The sequence below is a fragment of the Boleophthalmus pectinirostris genome, unplaced genomic scaffold, assembly GCF_026225935.1.
Source record: "Boleophthalmus pectinirostris isolate CB_2022bp ecotype Guang Dong unplaced genomic scaffold, ASM2622593v1 HiC_scaffold_3, whole genome shotgun sequence".
NCBI classification, from domain to species: Eukaryota; Metazoa; Chordata; class Actinopteri; order Gobiiformes; family Gobiidae; genus Boleophthalmus; species Boleophthalmus pectinirostris.
The window spans coordinates 10,593,202-10,608,019 of NW_026571299.1; the positions used below are offsets into that span (position 1 = coordinate 10,593,202).

The 14,818-nt window shown below is 35.9% G+C and overlaps 1 protein-coding gene across 1 annotated transcript in view; it reads left to right on the top strand.

The window, feature by feature from the left end:
* The first annotated feature begins 2,683 nt into the window (after nucleotides 1-2,683).
* The window catches only part of chd6 (chromodomain helicase DNA binding protein 6), a 230,408-nt gene continuing 218,273 nt past the window's right edge, over nucleotides 2,684-14,818 (top strand). Inside the window, 1 exon segment of the mRNA XM_055160839.1 lies at nucleotides 2,684-3,117. The gene's annotated coding sequence lies outside the window, so the exon portion shown is untranslated.

Genomic DNA, 14,818 nt, shown 5'->3' on the forward strand with positions numbered 1-14,818 from the left:
AGGAAAAACACAACTTAAAATAAAGGAAAAACATCAGAATTACTAGGTTATATGTTATTTATTGCTTAAAGATCCTGTATTACACAAAATTGACATCTGTGAGCTTTAAATCATGTTATAATGTTGTTACCTCCTCAAAAACAGACCTGGACTTGTGTTTTCAAGTTAACTACTTTTTAACTTTTGTTCAGAAGAGATCAAGAGTAGAGACAATCCCAGGGCTGAAACGATCCAAATGATTCTAGTGAAGGTGTATGGAGTTTAAAAACACAGTGGAGCATTTCCTGTATTGCCACGTGACATCACAAGGTGGAACGGAGTGTTTGAGTGAAGAACAAAGAGACTATGCAGCATCCTCTTCTCTTACACGAAATGGATAGACTAGCCCTTTGTTTCCCAAAGACTGGGTCGCGAGCCTCAGACGGGTCGCAAAAGATGTTTTTTGGGTCGCCTTGTCACGATCTACATGTAGGTCTGAAATATACAGTTCTGACACTGATCTGCTGTTGTGTTCTCCTCCTGCACCCTGGATTGGAATGTGCTACAAAAACGCAGACAGGCCCACCTATCTCATTAGAAATGTTGGAACGTTAAGACATGTTTTGTATAATTTCTAATCTTTTTGTAATTTTTTATTGACTATTTTGTTCCATTGTTGCTGGTTCAATTGAATGTTGAAAAGAAAAGAAAAAAAAAAGGGCTACATTTAATGTCCAGATAGGCGATTTATGGATCCTTTTATTGCTGATTCAATGATTGTTTTTCATTGTTTAAAACTTGAGTAATACTAATTGTTCAGAAAGACACAATCACTCAGTCAACAATAAAATATCCTCATTAATGTTCATTTATGGTCAAATCCACCTTTATTTTGTGATTTACGAATAATGTTTATTGACTTTATCGCAAAGGTTTGTGACTTTTAGAATATAGATTCCCAGAAAAAAAATTTGGGAAACACTGGACTAGCCTGTCTTTTTTAGTAGACTATGCATACACGCTTTTAAAGGGGTTCTTAATGCTCTGTGTCTAAAGATTGTAGACCTAATGATAACTTAACGGAACGCTGTAGTTGTGTGAAAGAGATACTAAAATTCCACGACTTTTCCAGGATTTCCATGACCGTAGGAACAGTTTTAAGCTCCACACACCTTCACCAGAATCCTTTGGGATGATTTCAGCCCTGGAATTGCCAATCTCTGCTGTACAAAAGAGAAAAACGTTGTTGTGAACTTGAAAACTACAGCTTTATGACATCACAAGGTGGAACAGAGCATGTTGAGATAATAATCCAGACTTACTCAAACATGTGTGAATGACACAAAAACGCAACTTCAGGTTTGGTTTTTGAGGAGGTAACACCATTCTAACATGACTGAAAGCTCACAAGAAACAATTTTATAGGGCTTTTAATGCTCGAAGGTAATGTAGGAGCTATTTTCTTATTTTGTTGATTCTGAAAATTTGTTTATTATTTTTGTTTAATTAATTTAGTTTTGTTAATTTGCATAATATATTTTTGCTATGTTAATATTATGTTTGCTAATTTCTTAGTCTAAATTGGTATTATTTATGTTTGCACCTTTTTGTTTTTGGTTTAATCTGGGTCACCTAGGGGATAAAGGAGGTAGGACACATAGACCAGAGTGCACCTGGGTGGGCCTATGGTTTTTTACCAGTCGAGAGGAGAGGCAGCAGGAGTAGGCCTTCAAAATGTATCCCTTGTTGCTTGCTAAAACTGGAAATAAATCTTGGGAAACTCAGCTCTGGTCATGGACATTGATTTGTACTCAGTGTTGGGGAGCAACAGATTACATGTAACGGAGTTCCATAATCAGAGTATAAATTATGAGTAACTATTCAGTTACAGTTACTGTTTCAGTGAGTGGTAATTGGATTACAGTTACTTGGTTGAAATAAATGGATTACATGGTGGTATTTTCCTGTTTTCCCATTTTCGGCTATACCCCCTCTTCTTTTTTTTTTTTCTTTTTTTTGCGGTAATTCCACTCATTGCTGGAAATTAAACCAGGTTGGAACTAGATCAAAACCAGGTCTAAACCAGATCTAAACCAGGACTAAAACCAGGTCTAAACCAGATCTAAAACCAGGTTTAAACCAGATCTAAACCATGACTAAAAACCAGGTCTAAATCAGGACTAAACCAGGACTAAATCAGGATTTAACAGGACTAAATCATGCTGCGTGGACGTGTCTCCTCCTCTTCTATTAATAATATTTTTAATACAGTTAAGTAAAATCTGGGCTTTTTATTTTCTTTTAGCAGACAAAACATCTTACGTTATGATTTCCTCGTCTTTGCTTCTCTACAGCAAATCAAGTAATCCAAAGTATTCAGATTACGTTACTCACTTTAAGTAATTTAATGGATTACGTTACAAACTACATTTTGGGGTATGTAATCTGTAATCTGTAGGGGAATACATTGTAAAAGTCACCTTCCCAACACTGTTTGTACTGCGTAAACCACGTGCCCACGGTGCCCAAAAGTGATTATCTGAGTTATGTTTAGTTCAGAGTTTGCTCACCGCTTTTTGTTTGTTACTTTTCTTTGACAAATCGTCACTACAGGTAACTTCCCCACACCTGACACTACGCTGACTCTCGTACCGCGCAGTTTTCTTGCATCTCCCCCGGTTAAAAGCGCTCTGGTGCCGCTCGCTGTAGCCGCCGCCGCCGCTGCTGCTGCTGCGCTGACTGAACTAAACTTCCACCAAATGAAAAAAAAAAAAAAATGTTTGTGTTTAGGGCTGCTGCCGACAGAGGCCATTTTAAGTTTGAGCGTTGAATATGTTTGCGGAGATGATGTGCAGCCACGGACGGTGCAGGACTCGGACGCGTGGATTAAAAAAAAAAAAAAAAAAAAAAAGCCTTTGCACGGACTTCCACGGCTGCTCTGTCCTCCGTCCCTCCTCCCTCCGCCGTCTCCGCTCTCCCCATCCCTCTCCGCTCGCTCTCCCCTCCCACCTCTGCTCGCTCGCTAATTTTTTATGCATTTTTCTAAAACTGTCATGGCGATTTGGTGTCCTTGGAAATAAAAAGCGCCAGCGTTTCTCGGGCTTACCGGGGGGGATGTCTGGCCGGTGTCCGAAGCAGGTGAGCGGTCCGCCGGGGGAGGGAGGGTTTTTGGCGGCGGGGTAGACGGCTCGGAGAGGAGTTTTTAGCCGCTGTCCACACGTGTAAGGACTCCGCTGTTTTTCCCAGTGCATTCAACACAACAGCGATGCAGTGACATTACAACGCTAGCGCAGGCGAGCGGCAGAAGCTAGCGCGGGCAGGGCTAACGTGAAGTAGGACACAATGTCTCGTTTTCTCCGCCGCTTTGTGGAGTGTGTGTTTTGGGGTTTTCTTGCCCGCCTCGGTCTTCCTCTGGGCTCGCCGGTAACTTGGTTTTAAGCTAGCTCTCCCAACTTGTAGCAATCCGGCGGAGGGCTCGTACATCGGGGGAGCTAGCTGTGGTTAGCCCCTGCGTCTGCTAGCAATCATTATGAGGCGAAACGTCAAAGAGAAGAGGTGTGAGCTAGGCTGTTAGCGTGTTAGCTTCTCCAGGAGGTAATTAAGTCCTAAATAAATAGCAGGGTTTTTAAAATGCACAAAGGAAAGCCGGGGTGGACGGTGGAGGTGGAAGACTGGCTCTTTGGCTCGTACCTGGCCAGGTGCAGTGCTTCAAGGGTCAGAGACAAAAGCTGCTCTATGAGGGCACAGCCTATTTGCAGCAAACGTGAATAAACAACTTAACATTACACGTTTCATCACTGTATCATATTTATTTTTTACTCAGTAGGGCGTGTAACTTCACAGAAAAGACGATGCATTTTTAAAAAAGGTTGTCAGACTGCTTGAAATAGTCCAAAACTAATTCAGTTCAATTGAGTTTAAGTTTATTAATATAGTACATTTAAGACAACTTCAGTTGACCAAAGTGCTTCACGTAAAAGTCAGCAAAAACTGAAGAAACAGTTACTTCTACGTAAATACAGATAACATGTGGAAACTACAACAAAAACTCCATAATAACCTGATTAGTTAGTACTAAATTTCAGATACAGAAGCCTGTGTGAATTAATAATTAGACTTAGGCATGAAAGTCAACAAAAACTGAAGAAGCAGTTGTATACATATATAGAGATAATGTGAAAACTACAATAAAAACTCCAAAATAACCTGACAAGCTAGTACTAAATTCCAGATACATGTATACAGAATCTTGTGTAAATTAATAATTAGACTTAGGCGTAAAAGTCAACAAAAACAGAAGAAACAGTTACTAATACGTAAATACAGATAACATGTGGAAACTACAACAAAAACTCCATAATAACCTGATTAGTTAGCACTAAATTTCAGATACAGAAGCCTGTGTGAATTAATAATTAGACTTTGACTTAAAAGTCAACAAAACCTGAAGAAACAGTTACTTATATATGCAGATAACATGAAAACTACAATAAAAACGCCAAGATAACCTGACTAGCTCATCCAAAATTCCAGATACATGTATACAGAAGCTTATGTGAATTAATAATTAGTCTTAGACAAACTTTATTAATCCAAGGGTTCCCACGGTCATGGAATTCCTGGAAAATTCCTGGAAATTGCAATTGTCATTTTCCAGGCCAGAAAAAGTCATGAAATTTTAGTATCTCTTTCACGCCTCTACAGCATTCTGTTAAGTTTTCATTAGGCTATTATGATTATTTCCGAATATATGCGCTTTTTGTTTTAAAGAGCAATCCGGTGGAGGGCTCGTACATCGGGGGAGCTAGCTGTGGTTAGCCCCTGCGCCTGCTAGCAATCATTATGAGGTGAAACGTCAAAGAGAAGAGGTGTGAGCTAGGCTGTTAGCGTGTTAGCTTCTCCAGGAGGTAATTAAGTCCTAAATAAATAGCAAGGTTTTTAAAATGCACAAAGAAAAGCCAGGGTGGATGGTGGAGGTGGAAGACTGGCTCTTTGGCTCGTACCTGGCCAGGTGCAGTGCTTCAAGGGTCAGAGACAAAAGCTGCTCTATGAGGACACAGCCTATTTGCAGCAAACGTGAATAAACAACTTAACATTACACGTTTCATCACTGTATCATATTTATTTTTTACTCAGTAGGGCGTGTAACTTCACAGAAAAAAGATTGTCAGACTGCTTGAAACAGTCCAAAACTAATTCAATTCAACTGAGTTTAAGTTTATTAATATAGTACATTTAAGACAACTTCAGTTGACCAAAGTGCTTCATGTAAAAGTAAACAAAAAAAGAAAAAACAGTATATATACATTTATGTGAGAAGAATCCCTCAGTCGTTCAAATACATATATTTATACACATAACGTGAAAACTACAACAAAAACTCCAAAATAACCTGATTAGTTAGGCTTCTGTATCTGAAATTTAATACTACGTGAATTAATAATTAGACTTTGACATAAAAGTCAACAAAACCTGAAGAAACAGTTACCGTGAAAACTACAATTAAAAACTCCTAGATAACCTGACTATCTAGTACTAAATTCCAGATACACATATACAGAAGCCTATGTGAATTAATAATTAGACTTAGGCGTAAAAGTCAACAAAAACAGAAGAAAGTTACTTATACGTATATACAGATAACATGTGAAAACTACAATAAAAACTCCAAAATAACCTGATTAGTTAGTACTAAATTTCAGATACAGAAGCCTGTGTGAATTAATAATTAGACTTTGACATGAAAGTCAACAAAACCTGAAGAAACAGTTACTTATATATACAGATAACGTGAAAACTACAATAAAAACGCCAAGATAACCTGACTAGCATGTGTGAAATTCCAGATACACATATACAGAAGCCTATGTGAATTAGTAATTAGATTTAGACAAACTTTATTAATCCAAGGGTTCCCACGGTCATGGAATTCCTGGAAAAGTCATGGAAACTGTAATTTTTTAGGCTTGAAAACGTCATGGAATTTTAGTATCTCTTTCATTCAACTACAGCATTCTGTATGATCATTTCCGAACGTCTGCGCCTTTTGTTTAAAATAGACGACAATAAATGCACTGACAGTATTTTGAATTTTAAAAAAGTATAATACCAAACCATACGGTGAGTGGAAAGGGCTAACATTTCATATTTGGTCCTAAAAGTATGATCAGTTCTACACGCCATAAAGTCATGGAAAATTCACTTAAGATCATGAAAAAATCATGGTAAAGTTTTAAAATTTTGTCAGAGAAAAAGAGCGGGAACACTGTAATCCACAACGGAAAATTATTTGGACACAGTAGCTCCACTCATCACTTTATCAGTATAATATAATAACAAACAGTAAAAAATATAAATGGTAATAATAAATTCTCTGTGGTTGGCCCCAAACTCTGGAACTCTCTGCCTCCCCACGTCCAATCAGCCCCTCCAGTCCTCTGTGTCTTTTATTTATTTTACTTATTTGCTGCTATTTTATGATTTTATGGTCTTGCTTTTATTTGGTTTTACTAGTTTTATTGTTTTAGGACTGGTGTGACCAAATATTAGCAATTTACCTTTTTGTTGTCTTCATTTTATGATATCTGTATGGCACTTTGGAAACTGCTTTGTTTGTAAAATGTGCTATAGAAATAAAGTGGATTTGGATTTGGATACAGTAGCTCACTCATTACAGTATAGTATAATAAAGACAAAAAAAATATAACTGTAATAATACATTGTAAATAAGTAGCAAAAGACAACAAGAGACAGGTGTCAAATAAGGCATAATTATATAAGTGTATATGTATAACTCAAAATACTGTATTTTCCGCACTATTGGGCGCTCTGGATTATAAGGCGCACTGTTGTTGAATGGTCTATTTTCTAACTTTTTTCACATATAAACCGCACCGGACTATAAGGCGCATCAAACGAAACACAACAGTTAGATGGGTCAATGGGACTTTGTTTGGCGCATTCACGGTGACTCTGGGCTTTGTTCAGTTGTGGCGTGTATGGAGGGTGCTGTCTGGGACCGCTCGATTGTCGGCGTGTTCGCAGTGACTCAGTTGTTCAGTTGTGTCTAGAAGTCTCACTTTTTCGGTTCGTTCCTCTGTTCCGTTCCTTGTCTGCGTGCAGTGATGAGTGTGGCTGTGGGTGTTTTTCGCTGCGCGGTCGCTGTCTGCTCTGTGTGTGTTTGCGTGCGCTGCGGGTGGTGCGGCTTTGTAGTTTACTGAAGTCGTGCTGGGACACCCGAGTGGATTCGTGTATAGGGCGCTCTGGATTGTGGGATGCGCAGTCGTTTTTTGATGGGGATGGAGGCTTATGAGTGCTCCCTATAGTGTGGAAAATACGGTAAAATAGAAAAATAACTGTATAGCTAAAGCATATTAAACGTAGATGGAAAAGCAAACTACAGATAGGCCCATGCGTTTGTGTGTCAACTTTCTCCCCTTGCATCATTTCAAAACAATGATGTCACTGTACTAGGTTTGTACCTGTGTAGAAACCTGCACACAAGCTATATTTAAAAAGTAATGTTCCAAAGTTTTAGTTATAACATCATAGTGCTACATGTTTTTTTTTTTTTTTTGGCTTTGCTGCAGCACCTGTTGGATTCAGAGCTTAGGCATTTCATTCCATACCACCCCCTCTTTCATACCATAGACATATATTTGCTGTGTAGTAATAGATAACAAGCTTTAAATGTCCTTTACTATGCAAAATTGACTTTTCAATATGTTATAATGTTGTTGCCTCCTCTAAAACATACCTGAAGTTGTGTTTTGTTTCATTTATTATTTGTCTGTCTACATCGCCAAAGCTCAAAATTCTCCATTCCAACTTGTGAGTGTGTAGTTTTCAAGTTCTCATCTACAGCTGTGTCTTTTATTTATTTATTTATTTATTGTTTTTATCTATTTTATTTTTTAGTACTGCTTTTATGTATTGATTTTATTATTTTTGTTCATTGATTTTATTATAATTATTTTATTTATTTTTCTGTTAGTGTCTTTATTAAACATAATTCCATAATTCTGCTGATTTTTTTTATTATTATTATTATTTTTTTTTTTAAGTAAAATGTTGCATTGCTATGTGAAGCACTTTGGAAACTGTTTTGTTTGCAAAATGTGCTATACAAATAAAGTTGGATTGGATTGGATTTTAGCTTTTGCTTTCTGTACAGATTGGCAGTTCCAGGGCTGAAATTATCCAAATGATTCTAGAGAAGGTGTATGGGGGTGTATTTAAAAACACAGTGGAGGACTTCCTGTATAACCACATGAAATCACAAGGTGGAGCAGAGTGTTTTCAATTTGAGAGAAGAACTCAGCCTAAATATGCAGGGTTTGTGTGTTAAACTTGTATGAATAGAACAAAACACAACTCCAGCTTTGTTTTTGATGAGAAAACAACTTTATAACTTTATATAGATCAGAAAAACAACAACATTTTAACATAATATAGCTCAGAAAATAGCGTAATATGGGCCATTTAAATGCATAGCGTGTATATTGTAATCTATATGTAGGCTTTGGTGCATTTGTTTCATTAAAAGTACAATGTGTTTCTGGTAAGGGGTTCGCCACACGCTCATCCCCACAGAGATGTCATTGCTTTGCCTGGAATGTGCCGCAGCATGGCAGTAAACTCTATCTCCATGGAAACAAGGAGTTAATGCCAAGGGTCAGATCTGTGGAAGGGCAACCATGTTTTTCATGCTGAATGACCACAAGTGGAAGTGGTTGTAACTTTAGCAGAACTATAAAGTTTGTGTTTCTCTATTTTTAGTAAAGGGCTTTTTAGAGTCAAGTTTGTTGTGCTGATTCTGTGTCAGCTGTTGTTTTGTAGTGAACGTAACCGCTAAACTAGCTACGGTACTTTAATAGCAACATTTAGCTTACTGCCCATTTTAGGCCTAATATAGTATGTATGTAGTGTTGTCAAATTTTGATTTTAATGGGCTATTGATGAGGAAAATACTTGATACTTGACACTCAATACAAATTCCAATACCACGATGATGATAAAAAACACTTTCTTTAGACTATAGAATGTGATTTTTAACATTAAATTATAGTACTTTCTTTTATTTTACCACGTGGTGTTATATTTGTGTAATGTCTCAGTGGTCCAGATAGGTTCCATAGTGGTCCCTGGCCGTATACTAGTCTTCATTACTTCATACTATACTTCATAGTGTACTAGGTTCATTTCTATCCTGTGAATAAGGCAGTGCAGTTAATTGAATTTTGATCGCGATTTTGATTTGTGTGTCGCATAATCTCCAAGCTCATATAATCGAGTTGAAACGATTAAAGCTTTAGAAAGTTAATTTATTTTATTTAGATGTTAGGGATGTAACAATAACCAAAATATCATAATATTGTATCGTCAAAGTTCTCACAATAATATCATGGACCATCACAACATATCGAATTACAAGTCTCTTTGCTTAAATTAAGAGTTATGGTGCAGCAATAGCGAAAAAAAAAGACAAAGGGAACTACATAGACCATGATCCTTTGCTCCATTTCAGTGCAGACTACATGAAGAAAAAACAGTTCTAAGCACTTTTAAGTCATAGCTTGGACTAAGTCTTGTCAAGGCATATTAACAGTTTTGTAAGCCTCCACAAAATATCGCAATAAATATCGTACTGTGAGATGTAAATCATGAAAATATCGTACCAAGGGATTTGGATATTGTTACATCCCTAACTGTGAGCCTCCCCACCATATCGTGAGCTTTCCCACGATATTGCAATAAATATCATACCGCGAAGTTCATACTGTGACTATATTCTATCGTGAGACTTGGATATTGTTACACCTCTCTTAAATTGTAGTACTTTCTTTTATATTACCTTGTGGTCTTAGGTTTGTGTAATCCATTAGTCATCCGGGTAGGTTCCATAGTGGTCCATATGTGCTCTTATACTTGTTCTGACACAGCTCAACATCATTCTTCTTTCTGTCCTACGTATAACGCTGTGCAATTAGTTGAATTTTGATTGCGATTTCGATTTGTCTGTCACACGATCTCCAAACTCATATATAATCGAGTTGAAACGATTAAAGCTTAAGAAAGTTTATTTAGGGATATTTTTTATAGATATAAGTATATTTATTTTATTTATTAAATATAGAGATTGTAGAACAGCTGGATATATCGTTCAGTTTGGATACATTTATGTTTTTCTTTGCCTTTATTTCATGTTCAAAATATATTTTATTCATGTTATGTTTTATACTTCGCTAAACTGCTTTAAGGTACATGTTTGTAGCCTATATTTATTTTCAATATGTTTTTTGAAAGAGAAATGTTGAATAAATGTTTTGTGTAACAAAAAATAGTTATATAATCGTATAATCATGCTTTCAATATTGACCAAAATAATCGTGATCATGATGTTTTCCATAATCAAGCAACCCTACCTGTGAATGTGACATTTTTCAGTATCGATACCTGCTCCAATGAGTATCTAGTTTCGATTCTAGTTTGAATTTCAATGAGTGTCTGATTTCCAATATTTTGACCATATGTGTGTAATTATTACAGTGCTTAAACTGGGGAAGTTGCCATAAAACATCTAATTTACATATCCTGCTAATATTAGGAAGCAATTGTGATTGAGGTAGATTGGCCATTATCGAATCAAGGCTCATTATGAAAGTGAAACGATGAAGTAGGCCAATCAATATTACAAGAATCACATGAGAGAATGTTCAGACTCAAGGCTAAGACCACACAGAGGCACAGAATCGTATTATTATTATCACATATTTGAGTTGATTACCTTTTACCACTTCATACTCTTAATTAGAAAATGATATTTTCAGGGCTGCGACAATTTAATCGGTTAATCACAGCTAATCGATTATCATATAGTTGTAATTGAATTTAGACTTGGGCTTTATTGATCTATAAGGGAAATTATTTGGACACAGGAGCTCACACATCACAAATATTATAATAACAAAGATCAAAAATATAAATGGTAATCATACATTTAAATTAAGTTGCAAAAATAGCAGGAGACCAGTGTCAAATAAGGCATAATTCTATAAATACACATGTACATAAAGCTGTGCAATCAATTGAATTTTGATCAGGATTTCGATTTGGGTGTCAAATTATCTCCAAACTCACATAATCGAGTTGAAACAATTTAAAGCTTAACAAAGTGTATTTTGGGATATTTAATTAATTTTTTTTTAAATATAGAGATTGTAGAACAGCTGGATATATAGTTCATTTTGAATACATTTGTTTGTTCATGTTCAAAGTATATTTTATTCATATTATGTTTTGTTTTATACATCGCAAAACTGCTCTAAGGTACATATTTGTAGCCTATTTTATTTTTTATTTTAAAAGTTTTGCGTAAATTATCAATAACAAAGTGTTTTTCTCTAGAGTGAAATGCGGAATAAATGCATTGCGTAACTAAAAAATAATCATTTGAATAATTGTGATTTCAATATTGACCAAAATAATCGTGATAATGATTTTTTCAATAAGCAAGCAGACCTACGTGTACAAGTAGAAAAAAAAAATATATATATATAGTAATACAAGTGAATATCTCTTGGCTATATACAAGAGGTCGTGAGGAGAAACAGTGCAAAGATTAAATAATGATTGACATGACATAGGGTTATCTGTTACATAAGGGTGAGTTGTTGTACAGTTGTATAGAGTATGTTATGAATGCCGTGCTGTAGCTCTGTTTGAGCATTGACTGATCTGCACGCAGCCTCTCAAACATGTCATGAGCTTTTAGAGGTTCTATGACTCAGACAAATCAGGAATAACAAACAAATGACACTGGAAATGCGTAACTTTTGTCTGTTGAGCAAATGATGGCGGATTAGCTTTGCCAGTCCTTTTTTTTTTGACAATATTTTAGGCCGATTTAGATAATTTTCATCAAATTATTATATTGAGTTTACTACGAACTCATCCAAGACTCTGTTTTACTTCAAACTACAGTGTTCCTCATAAACCTGGTTAAGATTTCAATTTGTGAAGTATAAATACGACTTGGTCCATATTACGCTGTTTTCTGATCGATGTTATAATGTTGTTTTCTCTTCACAAACATACCAGCAGTTGTGTTTTGTTTCATTCACACATGTTTAACACGCACAAACCCTTCTTCTCCCAAACAAAAAACACTCTTTTCCACCTTATGATTTCATGGAGTAATACAGAAAGTGCTCCACTATGTTTTTAAACTCCATACGCCTTCACTAGAATCATTTGGATGACTTCAGCCTTAGAATTGCTTAGCTGTTAACTTGAAAACTACCGCTTCGTGACACCACAAGGCGAAACAGAGCATTTTGACCTTTGGAGATGTAGACAGACTAATAACAAAGGATTACTCAAACGTGTGAGCGAAATAAAACACCACTCCAAGTATGTTTTTGCGGATTATAACGTGGCTTAAAGCTCACAAGAGTCGTTTTTTTGCATAAGATGAGACCTTTTAAACAATCATTTTTGACCACTGTAGTCTCTTTTATGATAATACAAAAAGCAACAAAGCCAAATTTTGTTAAAACAATATAGTCCAAGTTGTTTTTAGACTATGGTGGGCCACCATAGCCTCTTGTATTAATGGGAAACTAGACACAAGGTCTCTCACAGTTCAATGCAATACTCGATACATCTCTCACAATATGATATTATCACAATTTGGCAATAAATGCGATAATTCTGTGATGTATTGCTGCTTTTTAGGAACCAAACACAGTATTTCTTTGTTAAAGCCACTACTTGTGCAAAGTTAATATGAAATGCATCTTTTTGGTAATCAAAACAGAGGATGTCAAGTGTATTGCATAAACAAGTTTCCTTCCGCTAAATAAGCAACACAACTGTACCACTGTCACAAAAAAATTACTAAAAGATACCAAAAAAAAGTAGAGATGTAACAGTATCCAAATCTCACGGTACGATATTTATTGCAATATTTTGAAGAGGCTAATATAATTGTAGATGGGGCACTTTATTGAATTTGGAAGATTTTGGTGTGAATTATTTCCATTATAATCCCAAGAATTCAAGGCAAGGCAAGGCAAGTTTATTTGTATAGCACAATTCGTACACAAAGTAATTCAAAGTGCTTTACAGAATAAGAAATACATTAAAATCATAATAAAAACAAATCAAAACATAAATAATCATGAAGATAAAAAAATAACAATAAATAAATAAAATAAATAATAAATAAATAAAATAAAAAACATATTTCTTCATGTTGTCTGCGCTGAAATGAATCATGGGATATGTAGTTTCCAGTGTTGATAAGCTGCTACTACTATAAAATCATGCATTTAAGCAAAGAAACTTGTGATTTGATATATTGTGACAGTTCACGATATTATTGTGAGACTTTTGACGATACAATATCACGATATTTGGGTTATTGTTACATTCCTAAAAAAGTACTCTTATCGATATATTCATACAGCAGCTCACAATAATGGTACTGTATTACCAAATTTAGTATCACAAAATTTACATATTTTGGCACAGTACGTTATTAAACTTATTTATCGTCACCAGGCCAAGTTACAGGTCAGATCTGAGTAGAGACAACCAATTTATAGTAACAGTGCTGTTTTTTAAATTATTATTATTTTCTATCAATATCTAATAACTAAATAATGCTGTTCTGTGGAGCTTTCCAGGTAAAGCAGTAACATCTCCATGGAAACAAGCAGCTGGCAGACTGTTAACCAGAGATGTTCCATAGTGCATTTTTAATACATCTAAAGGAAAAGCTCACATCCACATTAATAATATATAACGCAGATTTAGGATAAGACAAAATGTTCTGACATAAATGAAGCAATTATTCTATGAACATAAATCAAATGACTTCACCTCCTTTCGCGCAGGAGGGAGTTTTTCTTCCTCGACAGTTTCTTATATGTGTCAAAATTGTGAAATCAAAATGTCGACAAAAAGTGAAAAAAGAAAATTGAACACTCAGCTTTTGACTTGTCCTTTTTGAAGGTTCTATAGTACACGACATGCGCTCTTGTTGAGCTTTAAGCCGTTTCATAATGCTGTTACCTCCTCAAAAACACACCTGGAGTTGTTTTGTTTCATCCATACGTTTGCGTAATCCTGCATTATTAGTCTGTCTACATCTCCAAAACTCAAAATGCTCTGTTCCTTGTGATGTTGGCAATTCCAGGGCTGAAATTATCCAGATGATTCTTGTGAAGGTATATAGAACCCAGTGGAGCATTTCCCGTATTACCACATTTCATCACAAGGTTGAACACGGTTATGGTTTTTATTTAACCAATCGCTGCTATTTGGTCGTGACATATGTAATGGGTCAAATCCCGCAGGGCAGGAGTCTTGAACCTGTTGGTCGGGAGCTACCAGTAGCTCTTCACCCCTTTACAAGTAGCTCGCCAAGAGGTTTCTGAATTATACGTATTGTCCTGAATAACCCAAATTCGATTAATTGCCGGTGTATATGTGTTATTTTGAACTTGGTGCACAATTAAATGGATAATGGTTGTATGTTTTATAGGCTGTAACTGTACCATCTAAGGCTTGTCCTCTTATATCGACTCAATTTCTTGCAGCTCCAAAAAGGAATAGTTCTCCGGCATTTTCGTTTTGTGAAGGTAGCTCATTAGAGGCAAAAGGCTGGAGAGCCCCGCCGTAGGAAGAAGGGCAATAATGTCTTTCCCCTTGATACAATTCACCAAACATTCTCTTTGTTCCAGCTTTAAATCCTCGATCTCGGGAATCGTTGCCAACACAGAATGTACTGTATGGCTTCATCTACATCCATCTTGACCACTTTGTTTACTGTCAT